We start from the raw sequence: 18,053 nt of genomic DNA on the forward strand, positions 1-18,053 counted from the left end.
ACCCTCCCATTTGACCCAAAACCATCAAATTGATAGTAGCCAAACGACGAGCCGTCGAAGGGTCAACGACCCGCTATGGTGGTCATTGACCAACTTGTAGATTTTTTAAAAAAAAAGGGGGTCAAAAAACATATTCTCTATCCAAAACCATGCCCTTGAAGGATGGGCCGTCATTTGGACTACGGTGAATCGACAGGGCTTCGTGGTTTGGGGGTCGAGTGGACTATTCAAATTTTGGTTCATTGAATTAATTAGTTAATTAGTTAGGTGATTATATAAGGGTTAAGGGAGGGTTAATTAATTGATTTGAGTGACTATAATACCTAAACCTCATTAATCTAACCTACCATCCCATAATTCCCAAACCCAAATTCTCTCCAACTTCTCTCTACTTTCTCTCTCTATTCAAGACACCATTGAAGACCAATCTTCAAGGTGGACTAGGGCTTCAGGACTTCACATTTTCTCCATCAATATATAAGGAATCCTAAGGTATGAAGCTATTCACTGTTGCGATCTCTTTCCTCAAGAGGCTCTTCAAAATTGATTTGAAAAAATGTCAAAAACATGGGTTTCATTCTAATTATGAAATTGATCTTTAAAATTTATTTGATATTTGTTTATTTTGATTATTAATGATATATTATTATTATACATTGAATAATTGTTGTAGTATTAGTCCTTGACCTATTCTATGGAAGAATTCATGATTTGACCCTTTTCCCCTAACCCTAGGTTATGAATTGAGGTTGAATTGATTAGTGATGGTACAATTGACTATTGTATGTTTTACTATTATATGATGTTATTGAGTGTATTTATGGATTAATATAGTTGGATTGGTGGTACTATCGTGAAGGACACTTGTGAAGGTGAATTGGTAAGAATTTGTGATCTTGAGTTCTTTACTTCATTGATGGTGGCTTATACTTGATAATGGTATTCAATTGAAGTATTATATGCGATTAAATTAAAAATATGATAATATGATGATTATGATGATATGTTGATACAATGTTTATTGTGAACCACTTGTGTGCCTTACTATAATATGATTATGATGTGTTGATCTAACGAATGAAGGGTTGTTATTAAAGGACATTATCATGCAATACCTAATGTGCTAATGATATGATATACAAGGATATAATCTCCTATGGCCTATATTAAGCTATTATAAAATAAGAATGACTTAAAGACATATCAAAAAGGGACTTTAGATTAGCATCGAGTGAACTTGACAATGAGAATACTAGCTAGTGGATCCACCTAGAATGCAATGTTTATATTTTGGTCCTACCTTTGCAACTAGACCACCTTCTTTCGGTGTAGCATTTCATGACACAAGATACCATGTTTAGCTCACATGGTCTATTGTCGGTTAATGAAGTGAACACTAACTAGGGTGAGGACCTTCTTAACAATGTTCAAGGTCACATGTCAATCACATATATAAGACTAAGAAGCTTTGGCATACTAAGTCTAGAACTCATATTCACATTCTACATGTATCATGTAAGGGAGACTAGTCTACTAAAACAAGACACACTCATACTTCTCATATCACATATAGCATATCATTCAAGAAGCACATAGGTATAACCAGTATCATCTATACGTAATCCTACTCATTGCTATAGTAGTATCATCCATCTACGTATCACAAGTATCATATAATCTATCAAGAAATATCGTACTTCAACATCAAGTTATCCACATGATGACTACACTATAGTCTACTAGAGACACACATTTTAAACTAGAAGAAATCATGCTTTGATTCCACATAAACACATAAATCATCATGACATTCATAATATCAACATCATCAAGTTATAACATGATAAAGCCCTAATACTTGAAGTAATATTGACGAAGCCACATCATTCATAATTCATAAAGTAATGCCGACAACGCCACATTAGTAATAATTGTAGCACATAAGCACCGCCACCATAAGTGGACCATATAAAAAATCATTATCATCTAAGAACTAGAGTACACAATGTAGAGAAAGTTAGGTCAACATACCTGTAACACCATGAAAATCCAAGACACATTGTAAAGCCTAACATAGGTGTCATAATGTCTATGTACTATTTCTAAGTCCATTTTTAATGAATATAGGTCATTTAGGGGGTTTAATAACTAAAACGTCCATGACGTCGGGAAGTTGGTTCAAATGGATGTTAGTATGCCTTAGCCTATTTGACAAACTTTTAGGAGTTGGAAATGTACAAAGATTGGTGGAAAGGTAGCTAATAGGTGTTTGAGTTGTTTCATTGTTGAAACATCAGGGTACGACTTCCCTAGGACCAAGGGCCCTTAATGAGGACTCTTGTAGTTTGATGAAACACTGCCTGGCAGTGTGCATCGACGGGACATGAGACGGCCCATGTGTGGATCGATGAGGCGTCGATGCCACCATCGTCCCACACTTAGGCTGGTGGAGAAGGCCCTTTTACCCGCATAGCTTCTAAACTCATCGACAGAGTGCAAAGGTGTAGGCTACGGTCCGTGTGTGGATCAATGAGGCGTCGATGCCACCGTCGTCCCACACTTAGACAATTAGAGGAAGCCCCTAGCTTGTACAGTCTATGACCAAGACAACAGAGTGCAAGATGGAGGGGGAGGGATGTCCGTCGACTCACAGATAGGCCGTCGATCGGGGTTTCGTCTGTGAGGGTCGAGTTTTCTGCCTAATTTAAGTTTGTCTCATTTAATTATTTAGGGGGCTAGGTGGTTTAATTAGGGGCTAAGGGAGTCTAATTAAGTTGATTTAAGACCCAATATAAACACTCCCAACCCTCATTAACCTTAAGACAACTCACAAATAAACTCTCTTCTTTCTCTCTTATTTCTCTCTCTACTTGAACTCACCATTGAAGACTAGCAAGGATTAGGGTTTGGGGGCTGTAAAGGGACAAATTCACCATCAAATTGTTGACAAACATTAAGGTATGAGTTCTATTTACCTTTGAGACTCTTTCCTCAAAGGGTTCCTTCCAAATAGATTTCAAAAGTTGAGTTTTCTTATGGGTTTCGTTCAATTACGAAATTGAAGTTATCGATTGAGTTGTTAATTATTTCGTAGGGTTATATTAACTAGATTAACTTGTAGTTCAACTTGTTTATGGTAATTGTTGATGGTTTGGTCTAAATTGAAGAATATGATCCTTCATCCCTAACCCTAGGTAGTGATCTGACCTATATTGTATTGTGATCATTCAATTGAGTTTGTTGTTGATTTGATCACTATCTTATGGTGTTATTCTGATTAAATTAAGATGAATTATAGGCATATCATGCTAGTCCTTGAGATTTAGTTTAGGTTATGAATTGTAAAGGTGAAATTAGCCAGTGTATCTTGTCTTAAGTTATGATCTAGAGTTTGATTGTTATAGATATGCAATTGTCCTTTTTATGTCATTGGTTATCATTGTGTGATGATGTTACTCCCCAAATTGGGTTGAATTATGGTTTATGGTAGGACCTTGATGATAGAATATGAGGAAGACTTGGTAAGTCTTATAATCTCTATCTTTATTTCCAATTGTGATTAATTGTTGTTAAGTCATGATATTACATTGGTGTATGCCTTATACTAGGATTATAGGGTGGTATGATGTTGAATTGAAATATCTTTACTATATTGTGAGGTTGATTAAGATGTATGTAATATAAGGATGGTGAAAACTATCAATGTGCCTTGATATGCTATGAAATGCTAATATGTTAACCTCACCTAAATTAATTGTGATGAAAGGACTTATACTCATACGATTATTATTGAGCTCCTGGTGATGATGATTATACAAGGGGTAGACCCTATGGCCTAAATTAAGATATGATTTATAATTAAAGTCTTAAAAACATTTCAAAAAGGGACTCTAGCTTAGCACCGAGTAGACTAAATTGAAGAGTGTCCATTTCCTCGTAGGGAAGGTAGGGACACAATATTACTCTTGATATTGGAGACTATAATGCATGGCACATAAAGACGGTCCCAACTAAATCTCCTAGTTGTTGAACTATGTTGCCCCCATAGGAATAGTTACTAGTGGATCCAAGTAGTTGCTATATTTCATATTTTGGTACTACCTTGGCAAGTAGTCCGCCTTCTTTTAGTGTAGGGTTTCACGACACCGGATTTCACACTAGCTCATGTGGTCTATGTTGGTTAGGGCAAGATGTTCCCAAAGAGGTAAAACAAATTAAAGGACTTGAACTCTAATAGAAATACTTAGTCTATTACAATACTTCAATGCAAAAAATCAAAGAATTCTATGTCCTTCAGTCAAATAAGGACATACTTCAACTTTCTTGAAAGATCTTCTAATCCAAGCTTAGCTCCCAAAAGCACCTTCACCTATGAATCACTTTAGAAATGGATAAGAGCGTGGAATTAGTACCAACGCATGTACTAAGTATGACATAATGAATAAAAATCATGAAAACGGACATTTATTTGAAATATACATCTTTTGATTAAAACATCATACCATAAGGATAAGAACAACATTTAACACCTTAAAAACACTTAAATGAGAGAGACCGCCCATACACCCTCTCTGGGCACACCCAAATGATCCTTAAGACCACCTATATAATGAGATATACACAATTACAATACATTAACCGCATCAACAAAGATCTGTCTAGAAAAGGTAATCTAAAGTTCCCTTGAGTGAGTTGTGAAGCGACCGCCCATATAATACCACACACATTTATGAGATCCTATAGATTAAATAGGATAAGACCATTATTAGTTAATACCACAACATATATATAATATGACATTCTCCTTTCCAACGGTTATCAAAAGACTTAATCAAGTTAATCAAGAAGATAACGTCCGTGATTGACCTCTTCAAGATTACCTAAGAATCCTTAAGACTACCTATGTTTGGATCATGTATACATAATATATAAACTTTTCTAACTAGTTTCATTGTTAAAACATATCTAAGTAAGATACAAAGTGACCATTCCTATGCTCCCTTCACACCTTAAGTAGACAACCAATAACTACTCTAGATAAGTACTTATTCATTTAACATACTTTCTTAACTTAAGTCATTACATTCATTAGTTCGTTTAAGACTCATTCATCACATAAGGACATTGAAGAGATAGTCTTGGAGAAGACCTAGGGACTCTCACTAACATCTTCAAAGCCTATTGTGCAATGTCTAGATAGCGTCTCATACCACCGCCTAAACTTCATAGAACTTCTCCAATACTAGTAGATATCCCACATGATGAGAATAGGCAATAACTAACACAGACCATGATATCAAAGCATGGAATCCGGAGTTGTAACCTACTCCAATTGAGGTTGTTCTACTTTCCAATGGTAGAACTTAGACAAATCCTATGTAGGCACATTGTTAAGGACTATCAAAGGCTCACCTTTACTGTAGTCTCGTTCTTTATAGAGCTACTTCCCTTACCATACTCACTTGGTGCTAGCCTTTGATCTCATAGATTAATTTAAATTAAAGGTTCATACAAAGGGGTTCCATATCTAGTGAATAATCCAATCACATTCGACTTCAAGGTCCATAACCTTACCACTAGGTTCAAGGTTTCACATAAAGACCCTCTTAAAATCATTCAAGGTCATATGTCATTCATAAATTCAAGACTAAGAGTCTTTAGCATCCTAAGTCAAGACATCTCATATTCACATTCATCCATGTATCATGTAAGGGACACAAGTCTACCGAAACAACACACAACATACTTCACTTTAGCACATATTGCATATCATTCTAGAATAACATTGGAATAACCATTAACATCTTTATGTCATCCTATACACTACTATAACATTATAAATATAACCATTATATATACATATATTCAAGTAGGAATATAAAAATGCATCGACTTTAAGACTACACATACAAAGACATGTCATAGTCTAACATGATCACCTAACAACATCAACAAAAGAACACATACTTTTACATTACTAACATTTAGATATATATATATATGATCATACTTCACGTAATAAACTACACAAATTATTAGAGTACTTAAAGTAGATTGCTGACAAGGACATGATCATCATAATACATAAAGTAACATAGACAAGGCAACATCAATTGCAAGTAAAGCACATAGCACCGTCACCATAAGTTGAACATACAATTCATACCATAATAAAAGAGACACATTACTTAAGATAAAGATAATTAGGGCATTATACCCCCAATCGATTCTCACCACTTCAATCCAATGCTAAATCATCCAATTCAATACCATAAGCCCTTACCCATGGCCATCAACAACAGTACAATAAAAAAAACCATAATACTAAATGAAACTATGTCAATTCAATAAAAATGAATCAATCTAATACAACCTATACATCAATTGAATACAATTTTTATATCATTCAACATCCCAGAGAAAACTACACTAGAATTCATAAGCCTTAAGACAATATCACTTAAACCCATAAAGTAGTCAAAAACTTGGATTCATCAATCATATGGATTCATAGGTTAATTGAGTTAAAATCATAAAATTAACTATAATTCAATCAATATTCAATGCTATAGAACCTTTAATGCAAGAACACATGGATAGATTACAAATTAGAAAACTCATCTTTTGAGAAGTCTTTGAAAATCACGTTGAAGATTGGCTTCAGTGGAGTTCAGGAGAATTCTTTAGGATATTTTGGGTTTTGATTTTTAAAGAATGAATTCTTCTAAAAGTTTAAGGCTTATAAACATGTTTAAAATACCCAAAGTACCGCTAAGTAACTGCCCAAAGTTTTATTTGGGCGTGCAGTGAGTTTACCACTTCACCCCTAGAATTACTGTAAAGTTTCACAAGAACTAGCCCTCACAGACGATTGCCAAATGACGGCTCGTTTCCCAACCAATGGACCGTCCTGCTGGTCTATGGTTTGGGAATAAGGCTTTTCTTTGGCAGGGCCCCTCTCACGCCTAAGTCATGACCAACGACTCCCATCGACGGGGTGTCAAGTGGACCACGAGCCGTCGTTTTCCTCAGTTGATTGGGGCCTGGTCTAGGCAGTCATGGCTCAAATGAAGGGTCCTTCCTCAAGGACCCTTTGATGGTCCTTGGGGACTTTTTCCCTAACGTTTCCAACCCTAATAATATGTTCGTATACTGTTTAGGACCTCCCACATAAATTTCATCCCAAACGAACACGTAAAACTCGACAAAAGATGCCAAGACACTGAAGGTCATAGCAAGGCAAACCTGTTGAACGTCATGGATGTTTGACCTTCAAACTTCATGAAACTTGACACACTGCCTATAAACACTATAATAACTCATATAAGGACCTCATAAGCTTATGAAACACACATAAAGGCACATAACCACACGTTAGGCACATAGGTGATTTAGTCGTCGAACGTCTTGGTCGTACCTTAACGTTTTACTTCCAATGCACCTAAAACATTAGATACTGCCTCAATACCACATTCTTAACAATTTTAGAACATTAGAAACTCATGAAAAAAATGTTAGGCTCTATCTTCACCTAAGTTATTTTCGAGGTATTACAATCTCCCCCACTTGATCAATATTCTTTCTGGAATGACACTTACCACTCTCCGAACACTTCCAAGAATAGAGATTCAACTAGAAACTCATAACCATACCATAAAACACATCATACAACATAAAATAAAGGATAAACATCAATTTAAGATAATTAAGAGAATAACAATGCAACAAGAAATTAGAATAAATTCTACAACTAATTAGGCCATAAGACTCACATCCTTCATTCTAAATAGCAAAACTCATTTAATATCAAATATCATGCTCATATTCATCAGTTCTAACCTCCTTACAACAATTTTTAAGCAAAGAATGAATTATTCAATTTTTGAAAAAATCTCACAATGAGCAGGTCATTCCATTACAGTAAACTATGCAAATTTTTCAAAATTGCAACGTTTACGAAATTCATGAAGGAAACAAGCTAATATGCAAGATAAGACCATATAAACACATTTTTCCACATAACCATAACTTCATGAAATGCACAATGCAAGAAATCAATGAAATTCAATTCCACAAGATTCCTTAACACCATGCACAAACAACAAGCTAGTTATGGGATTTCACATAAGCATTGATCTTGTAGGTTTGGGAAGGGGTTGTGAGTAAGGGTCTTGTGTGATGTGATGTTATGAACTCTTGTACATGCCTTGTTATTATGACATTATGTTGGAGTTGTTATGATTATATGATATTGATATGATGCCATTTATGTTGATATGACCTTATGTTGATAATTTCCATTTTGACTTGACTTTATCATGATTTTGGTATTGTGTTGATTATGGACTTGTCTTGAATAGTGTTATGTCTAATGGATTGTATATGTTATTTACTAGAGGGTACCAACGGTTTTGTGGTATATTGTGACGCTTCCCGAGTGGGTTTGAGTTGTGTCTTTATGCAACATGGGAAGTAGTAGCCTATGCCTCTTGATAACTCAAGGTGAATGAGAAGAATTATCCAACTCATGATCTTGAGTTAGCAGCCGCAGTGTTTGCTTATAAAATATGAAGGCATTACTTGTATGGTGTTCTTGTGGATGTATATACCGACCATAAACGTCTTCAACATATGTTCACTCAAAAGGAGTTTAATCTCCGACAAAGAAGATAGTTGGAGTTATTGAAATATTATGACATGAGTGTTCTCTACCACCCCAAAAAAGCCAATGTGGTTGCGGATGCTTTAGTCGTATGACTATGGTTAGTGTGTCTCATGTAGAAGAAGGAAAGAAAGACCTAGTGAAAGATGTTCATAGGTTGGCTATATTGGGTGTACGGTTTGAAGATTTCCCAAACGGTGGCTGTATGGTTCATAATAATTCCGAGTCATCTTTAGTGGTTGAGGTGAAGTCTAAGCAACATCTTGATCCGCTATTAATGGAGTTGAAGAAATCGGTACTTAGAAAGTTCAATGAGTCATTCTCCCGAGGGGGATGCTGTGCTTAGGTACGAAGGTAGATTGTGTATATCGAATGTTGATGACTGGAAGGGAAAGATTTTAGAAAAAGTTCACGGTTCTCGATATACTATTCATCCGGGTGCCACTAAAATGTATCATGACCTTAGAGAGGAATATTGGTGGGATGGCTTGAAAAGGGACATAGCGGAGTTTGTAGCTAAGTGTCCAAATTGCCAACAAGTTAAAGCGAAGCATCCAAAGCTGAGTGGTTTGACTCAAACAATGGATGTTCCTACTTGAAAGTGGGAAGAAATTAATATGGACTTTGTTGTTGGGTTGCCTTGAACCCTGAGGCAAAATGACTCAATTTGGGTTATAGTGGATAGATTGACAAAATCCGCTCACTTTATCCCCTTCAAATCTACTTATTTGGCGGAGGATTATACAAGAATATACATCGATGAGATAGTGAGCTTACATGGGATACCTTTGTCCATCATATCGGATACAGGTGCTCAATTCACTTCTCATTTTTGGAGGTCTTTTAAAAAAGAGTTGGGTACTCAAGTGAAGCTTAGCACTATTCAAACCCTAGAAGACATGTTAAGAGCTTGTGTCATAGATTTTAAAGGAAATTGGGACAATGACTTATCTTTGATTGAGTTCTCCTATAATAATATCTACCATTCGAGTATTTCTGTGGCTCCTTTTGAAGCACCCTATGGTAGGCGATGTAGGTCCCCAATTGGGTGGTTTTAGCTTGGTGAGTCTTCACTCCTTATCCCGAAATAATCTATGAAGCGCTGGAGAAGGTTCAGGTGATAAGAGATAGGTTGAAAACAACCTATAGTCGGTAAAAATCCTATGCCTATAATAGAAGAAGAGATCTCATATTTGAAGTAGGTGATATGGTTTGTTTGAAGATTTAACCTATGAAAGGGGTGATGAGATTCGGCAAAAAAGGGAAGCTAAGTCCCCGATATGTGGGTCCCTATGAGGTTTTGGAACGGGTCGGAAAGGTTGCATATGAGTTGAAACTACCTAGTGAACTAGCTTCAGTTCATCCAATATTTTATGTCTCTATGCTTAAGAAGTGTATGGGCGACCCCTTATCCATTCTCCCTATTGAAGGGTCATGTGCGGGTGAGAGCCTTTCCTATGAAGAGGTTCTACTTAGTGTAGGTAGGGGTATTATGGGACTTTACTTATATATGGTACAAGTTGACCTTGAGGGAAGTCCTAGGAGTTTTTTCTTAACTACTTGTGATAAAAATGAGATGTATATGATGACTTTATATGTTGATGTTCTATATGATGTTAGTCATTGATGAACAAGCTATTGATCTAACTTGATATACATGATTATGAATATGCATGATTATGTGCAATGTTGACATTACTTATGATGAGGTTGATAATGTGTTTACAAATGTCGACAGGACAATGAGTATTTGATTGATTGAGATAATTCTTGATGTGTTTGACTTTAATTTAATTTTGCTATGTCGGTGTATAGATTTGTATGTTACATACTAATTTGAAAACTTTATGGTTATTGAAAAAGTTAATCCTTTATTATGAAATATTTAAAAGCGTAGGAATATCTTGTCAAGGTTGTGTTACATGATCCTAAGAAAAGAAAAATAAGATCCAAATTTTAAAGTATATGTTAATAAATGTTGTATATACATATTTCTGGTGATCAATCATGATTCATTTGAATACAATGTTTGAGTTGGAAAAATAAAAAATGTATTGTTTAGTGTTTAAAATTGATAATATTTTTGTGTTATTGTTGTTTGAAACAATATTGCTTCTTGAGGTATCATTTTTGAAAGAAGTCATTGATGACACATGAGAAGTACTACAAAATAAATTGAATAGTTTGTGGTATTAAAGTACAATATATCGTGTAAAGTGAATTTCAAAATTCACAAGTGGTTATGTGTTTTCCCTTGGAGGAGGTGTCATTACATGAAAATTAGTCGAGTTAGTATTTCATTACAAACAAAATAAACATAATTCATGTTTATATATTGTGATTGCCAAGCTAAAATAGCTATAATAACAAATAATACTTTCGTTGGCAATTTGAGACATGATTTGGTAAAATAACTTTTATGATATTAAAATAATTACGTAAATAAATGTAAGATCTCAAGGCTAGAAAGAACAAGAAAGGATTTAAAAATCAGGAAATACTTATTTTAGAAAGTATAAGGAAATCTGGAAATTTTAGGTAAGTTAATGTCATGCCCGAAGCCTACACCCTGCACATGGTCGGTACCCAATGACCATTGCTCGCCTTGAGCAAACAATTGGTCTGGCTTACTAAACTAAGCGGAAGACTTAGGTCAACTCAGCTATTAATAAGAAACATTCTCAAGAGGAATACTCAATTATGTTAGTCTGGCCAAAGTGACACTCAAGTATCAATATGAAACATCTAAATAAGGAGAGACCCAAAAGTGAATTATCTGACTCTAATATAGTAGTTGGATGTTGGGACAGACCCCACACCATCCTATAAATGAAATATTAGATAACACATTGAAAGTGTCCTCCGAAATGCAAGGAGGCTCACCACTGACCCCGAGTGCTCAACTCGATCAATAAGGCGTTGGATGTTGATCCTGGTTTCCTGCATCTACCTCATAAGACGATGTAGGCCAACTAGCATCAGTACATTGAATGTACGAGTATGCTAGTTGGTAAAACTAAACAACAACTTAAAGTTTGAGAGGATTAAGAATATCTTTCCTTGACGCTACTCAACTCATGAAATACTAACTCATTGTAAAGCAGTAAGGACACATGGAATATATATTTATATATTAAAAGCTTGTAAAAATAGAGTAAACATCTTAGTTCATTAAATATAATGCAATAAAGAACTCAATTTTACTTAAAATGAAAGTAATAATTCAGTAGGAGATTTCTAACCGACAATCATAACTATGAGCATAAGTGATGGTATAATGTCTTACCTCACGTTGCAAGACCTTGCTATCAGTATAGAACTTGAACTACTAAGTGAATCTACTAGTCTATGCTAAAAAAACACTAAGGAATCATTTAGAAAGTATGATCCTTTATATGTCCATGTTGGCTACATGGTTTATGGAGACTTGAGTTGATATGAACTTGCATCCCCATATCGGTGCTCAATAGTACTACAAAAATAATTAGTTCATATGTTTTTGAAACAACTTCTTCTCTATTTTGAGGTAATTTCTCAAGCTTAGCTTGAAAAGGTCTGTTGGAAATCATAGTTCCCCTTTTCTAAAACAAGCCAAAGGCTCTGTGGAAATCTATCTTCTTTCTTTCTCAAAATGTGAAAACATTTGTAACACTTTGGTACTACTTAGTTCTCTTTTAGCTTTTGAGAAATTAACTCACTCTTTGCTCTTTGCTTTACTTTAAACGTACCTCTCAGGGAATACAATTTCCCTTATAGATTTTGAGATTTAGACTCAACTCCTTATTGATTGCTCAACTTGTAGCTTGATCCTTAAAACAAAGTAGAAATTTTTGTTTAACTCTTGAAAATTTTAAGAACTCACTTTGACTTGCTTCTTAACTTTTATACTTGACTCTTAATTTCTTTGACTGTGATATGAAGTTTCCTTGAATTTGATTATAAATTAAAGGACCATGATGTCATGTCTATGGATGAGTTTAGATGTACTTTAGAGTTTTGGAATCAACTAGGAGTTATAGGTATATCACTTAGGAATTAGTACGAAAATATGGGGGAAAATGAGATCTCCACGTGACTCAAGCACTATGAGAGGCGCGGGGATCCAGAGCCTGATGGACAAACACTTTCCCAAGAGGATCTGGCTGGCGTAGTGCACCAGTCTCTATCTGACAGGGCCTGCTCTGACGGGCTCTGCCAGGCGCGGCGCAGCAGGGCTTGTAATTCGGAATTTCTGATGTTTTATCTCCGATTTTTTATTATAAACCTTCTAAACTTCCATGGATCTCACCCCCAAACACTTGTGATTACTAAAATTTTCAATACCCAATAGTTTATACTCTTAAAACAGCCGGAAAACATAAATCAAACAACCAAAGGTATACTACGACTCAACAAATGAGAATTCAATGGTTTTTCAACAAGAACTTCATTGTATATCAATAAATCTACTGTAATTGCACTGAATTAAACATATTGTTGTGTAGGTGGAAGAATACAACACAAAAATATCGCACATATCTCACCCCTGACGAATTCCACTTAAATATCTTGGTGTTCTTGATAAATTCTTGGCCCTTTCTCCTTTCTCCTTCTTCTCTTCTCTTTTCTCCCAAGTCGTAAGTGTATCCAACTTTTCTAAAAGTGATGTAGGCTTAGATTTACCCCTAATAACCCCTTTTAAAAAATTACGAAATAGTAGAGCGAAAATACCACTTCACCTTTACCAAAATCCAGATTGGACTCCTCAGTCCAACAACCCAACTTACAATAGGCATATCTCCGTCATACGATTTTGAAAATGCGCAAACACGGCGGTGTTGGAATTAAATCTCCAAGGGCTTTCCAACCATATAAAGAACCGACTCTAACTAATCTTGAGCTATAAGTTATGGTTGTTTGAAAATGACCAAAAACTCACTTTTGCACTTTGGAAATTTTCCAGATTTTTCCTTTTCTTTCCAAAAATAACAATTCTTAGTTTATTTGTTAAATCCTGGATATTTTGGTCTACGAGACGTTACAATGTCTCCCCCTTAGGAACATTCGTCCTCGAATAAGAACTCTTTCACTAAGCTAAGGGTAGTAACATTTTTTCAGCACTCAACAAACAAAAGCAAGTAATAACATTCTTACACATAGTCTTATAAAGTGATAAGAAGAGAATTTAGTACCTTGATATACATTCTCCGGATTCAAAGAGATGTGGACATCTCTTCTTCATATCCACCTCAGCTTCCCTAGTTGCTTCTTCAACAAATTGATTTCTCCTAAGGACTTTGAGTGATGCAACTTTCTTTGTTCTCAACTTGCGAACATAACGATCCAAAATTTTTACCGGAATCTCTTTAAAGGATAAGCTATCTTTAATACCAACATACTGAGTAGGTACAATCAGTGAAGGATCACACATGCACTTCTTCAACATGTATACATGAAATACCGAATGAACCGCTACTAATTCCGTTGGTAGCTCCAACTCATAAGTTACATTTCCTACTCTCTTGGATATTCTATAAGGTCCAATATATAGGGGACTAAGTTTCCCCTGCTTACCAAACCTCATAATCCCATTCATGGGTGATACCTTAAGATATACCCAATCATCCACCTCAATCTCTAACGGCCTTATCCTAACATCTGTGTAGGACTTTTTGCGACTCTGCACCATCTTCAACCTCTATTGGATCATTTTTCACTTTTCCCATGGCATGGTAAACTAACTCTGGTCATATTAACCCTGATTCCCAAACTTCTAACCACCCAGTGGGAGATTTAGATCTTCTCCCATAAAGAGTCTCATATGGAGCCATTTGGATGCTCGAATGGTAATTGTTGTAAACGAACTCAATGAGAGGTATGTGATCATCTAAGTTCCCTTTGAATTTTATCACTAAGCTCTCAACATATCTTCTATGGTCTAGATAGTACGCTCTACTTGTGCATCTGTCTCAGGATAAAAAGTAGTGCTTAAGCTCACCTTTGACCCCAAACCTTTCTCGATTTCCAAAATTGTGCAGTAATTGTGGAGAAACATTACCCTTGAGTGAAAAATGAGCATGCTTTTATTTGAAACATATTGCTTAAAACCTAGATCATGAAGGAAATGAGAAATACCATGAAACCAAACCCTTGGAGATTGCTTAAGGTCATATAGAGCAAGCTGCAACTTATGCACATAATTGGGATAATCTGGATGTTCAAATCTCTTCGGTTAGAGCATATAAACAGTCTCGGATAACTCAACATGCAAGAAAGCATTTGACTCATCAAGTTGGTGCATATGCCAACTCTTTTTAGAGCCAAATATAAGATCAAACGCATTGTGCTAGGCTTAATGGCAGGATCAAAAGTCTCAAAATAAACCACCGGGGGCTGCTAAAAAAGCACTTGGGCCACTAAACGAGATTCAAATCTTTCAACAGAAACATTGGCCCAAAACTTGATCTGAAACACCCATTTGTTGCCAACAATATTTTCATTTGGAGGAGACGACAACAAGATCCAAGTTTTATTTTTGACAAGAGAGTCAAATTCGAAACTCACTTCTTGCATCCAATAAGTCTTTACAAGCTTGGAATGATGTGGGTTCAGATGAAATGGAACATCTGGATGCTTTTAAGTATGGAGGACGTGAGGCTTGAGCAACCCTATCTTTATAACGAGTCCCCATATGATGAGTTCGAGGATTTACGATGGGTGATTGTTAGGAAGTTATTTGAAGAATATTAGATGGACAAATGGTTTGCGAGGGAAGGGACAGGGGATGAAATATCTCCTTCAAGAGGAGTAATGAAGAGGGGTCCGAAGTTGACATTACGAGTAGTTGGATGGGAGTAACACTACTAGTTTAAGGAAGAGAATTGACAACGATATTCTCCATATTTAAAGGAGTGTAGAGACTTCTATTTTGTTTGGGACTGTGAAATCAATGGAGTTTGAATAATCCTCTTTTTAAATGTGATCTTGATTAGGTAAGAACCGAACTACTACTCCTTTTTGAAGTTTCTCCAAAATGAGTATTATATAAAGGAGAGGTAAAAGACATGGAATTATGATAAAAAAATAGGTGGGAATGAGGTAGGTTTGGGTGAACGAAGTTAGCGTAAGAGTAACAAATAGATTCCCAAATGGGAAGGAGGTCTCAACTAAATATACATGTCGAGAGATGAGAGTTACATTTGAGCAAGGATCAAAAACATTTAATACCTTTTTGTTTATCTAATTAACCAAGAAACAATCATGGTTTTGATAGAGGGTGGACCTTACAACACTTATTAGATGCCACAAAGGGATAACAAAAACACCCAAACACACGAATTAGATTGTAATCAGGGATATGACCATACAGTCAAATGGAGAGTAATAACACAACACTGGAAGATGAGTTATGTTAATAAGAAAGAAAACATGAAAACAAGCATCACCCCCAAAAATTAAAAGATATAGACGCTTAAAAAATAAGGAAACGAAGAACATTAGAGATGTGTCTATGTTTACTCTCAGCCCTACGTTTTAAGCATACATGTGAGGAAAAGAGAAAGGTGGATGCCATTTTGCTGGAAGACGGATTTAAAATTTTGATTAGCATATTCTCAGTCCCGATCAGATTGAAAATAGGAAATAGAGGTGTGAAAAATATTTTCAACCACTACCTGGAACTTTTTGAAATTTTTGAATGATTCAAAATTTTCATGAATCACATATATCTAAGAGAATTTAGTGCAATCATTAAGAAATAAAATACAATAACGATATCCAGAATTTTAGGCAATAGGAGCATGTTAAACATCCTAATGAACTTAAACAAAAGGAGAATTTGTATTTGTACTTGATAAAGATAACAACATTTTAGTTTGTTTGGCCTAATGACAAACATAACAAGAATTATTGTTAGAGGAAGAAGTACTTGTTGACATCCTTGTGAGGGCGCCACGTCTTGGTGACTCAATTGCAATATAACTAATCAATTTAAATCAAGAATCAAAATAATTTTAAAAAGGAGTGAAAGAATAAAAGGAAATCACCACCGAATTTTTAGGAAAACTAGAAAAACAATTAACAAATTAACTTTAAAAAAATGGCTACAAAACCAACAGATTCGAGGTAAGGGGTTCAAGTTATTCCGAATAAAATGTGTTAGGCATCCTTTGAAATCCACATTTGTGGTTCCCGACTAAGTTTATTTTTCAAATTGAGAAAGAGATAAAAACAAATATACAAGTATAATAAACGTGTGATATACACAAGTAATAAAATGAAATAATCTAATAAGAAATAACCTAAGTTTGCCTAACGTTAATATATAAAAAATAATGAATAAAAAGTATAATTTGGACTTCATTAGAATAGCTTCAATGGGAAGCACCTCCGTGTACATGTAAAAACATTTAGTAAAAGTATTAATAATGAATAAATCAAATAATCACTTAAAAATAAAAACTCGTCTTATTAACATGGGAGACCTTGGAAATCGACGGTAATTTCTTCATCGGACAGTTTGACAAACAAAATATAAACATAAAATACATTTCTATCTTTTACCATTGCGAGGCATTGCAAAATCGACGGTAATTTCATTATCGGCAAATTTTAAAATAACATGAAGATTTACCCAACTAAACACTTAATTAGAAACAATTAAGAACATATAAAATCAGTCAACTAGTAATATTTGAATTTAAATAAACGGAGATGATACAATAACGAATAAACAACAACTAATGATTAACTAAAATAGAGACATGATTAACAAATGCAAATAATAATGACTAAATGGAACCACTTAACACGAAAGTGGCTGGAACATTAGATTTGCATTATAAATAATAGCAGCCATATATGACCAAAACTATAACAGTAATATATATATATATATACTAGTTTCCACAGAATGTGCGTTGCACGTTTATCCTAAAATCCTTCATACAAAGTTTGTACTGCAAAAAATAAATTTAGACAATATATATATATATATATATATATATATATATATATATATATATCAAGAATTAGCTATTATCACATTTGTTACCGACCCAAAGGTATATATGTACATTTCACAAATTTCGTCAATAATTTATTTCCTCGTAAATTTAAAGAATAAAGTTACAATGGTTCATCAACGTATAAGACACAATTGAATCTCTTCATCTTCATTTTTATTCTCTTCATGGTCATTTTTTTAAATCTTTTTTTAATTTTTTTGTTAGTGAGTTGGATTCACTTGGACAGAAATCACATCAACTTTTTGTCTTGTAGGATATTCCATTGATTTTCATGAATGCAGTGAGTAAGTTAGAAGTCTTTCTTCTTGTCCTTGTGTAAAAGACTCTTTTTTTTTATTCGAGAATCCAATTAAGTGTTCCGTCTCAACTTCTATATAATGATTTTT

The 18,053-nt window shown here is 34.8% G+C and overlaps 1 long non-coding RNA gene across 2 annotated transcripts in view; it reads right to left on the bottom strand.

Annotated features, from left to right (window-relative positions):
• Window positions 1-4,199: 4,199 nt before the first annotated feature.
• LOC107021798 overlaps window positions 4,200-18,053 on the bottom strand; it is a 16,709-nt gene continuing 2,855 nt past the window's right edge. Inside the window, exon 3 of one of the 2 annotated variants that reach the window (XR_001457081.2) lies at window positions 4,200-4,379. This is a non-coding gene — a long non-coding RNA (uncharacterized LOC107021798). Of the gene's footprint in view, window positions 4,380-13,802; window positions 17,599-18,053 lie in introns of those variants that run through there. The other variant, XR_003578813.1, reaches the window with a different exon arrangement.

Source organism: Solanum pennellii, chromosome 6 (assembly GCF_001406875.1).
Source record: "Solanum pennellii chromosome 6, SPENNV200".
Classification (NCBI taxonomy): Eukaryota; Viridiplantae; Streptophyta; class Magnoliopsida; order Solanales; family Solanaceae; genus Solanum; species Solanum pennellii.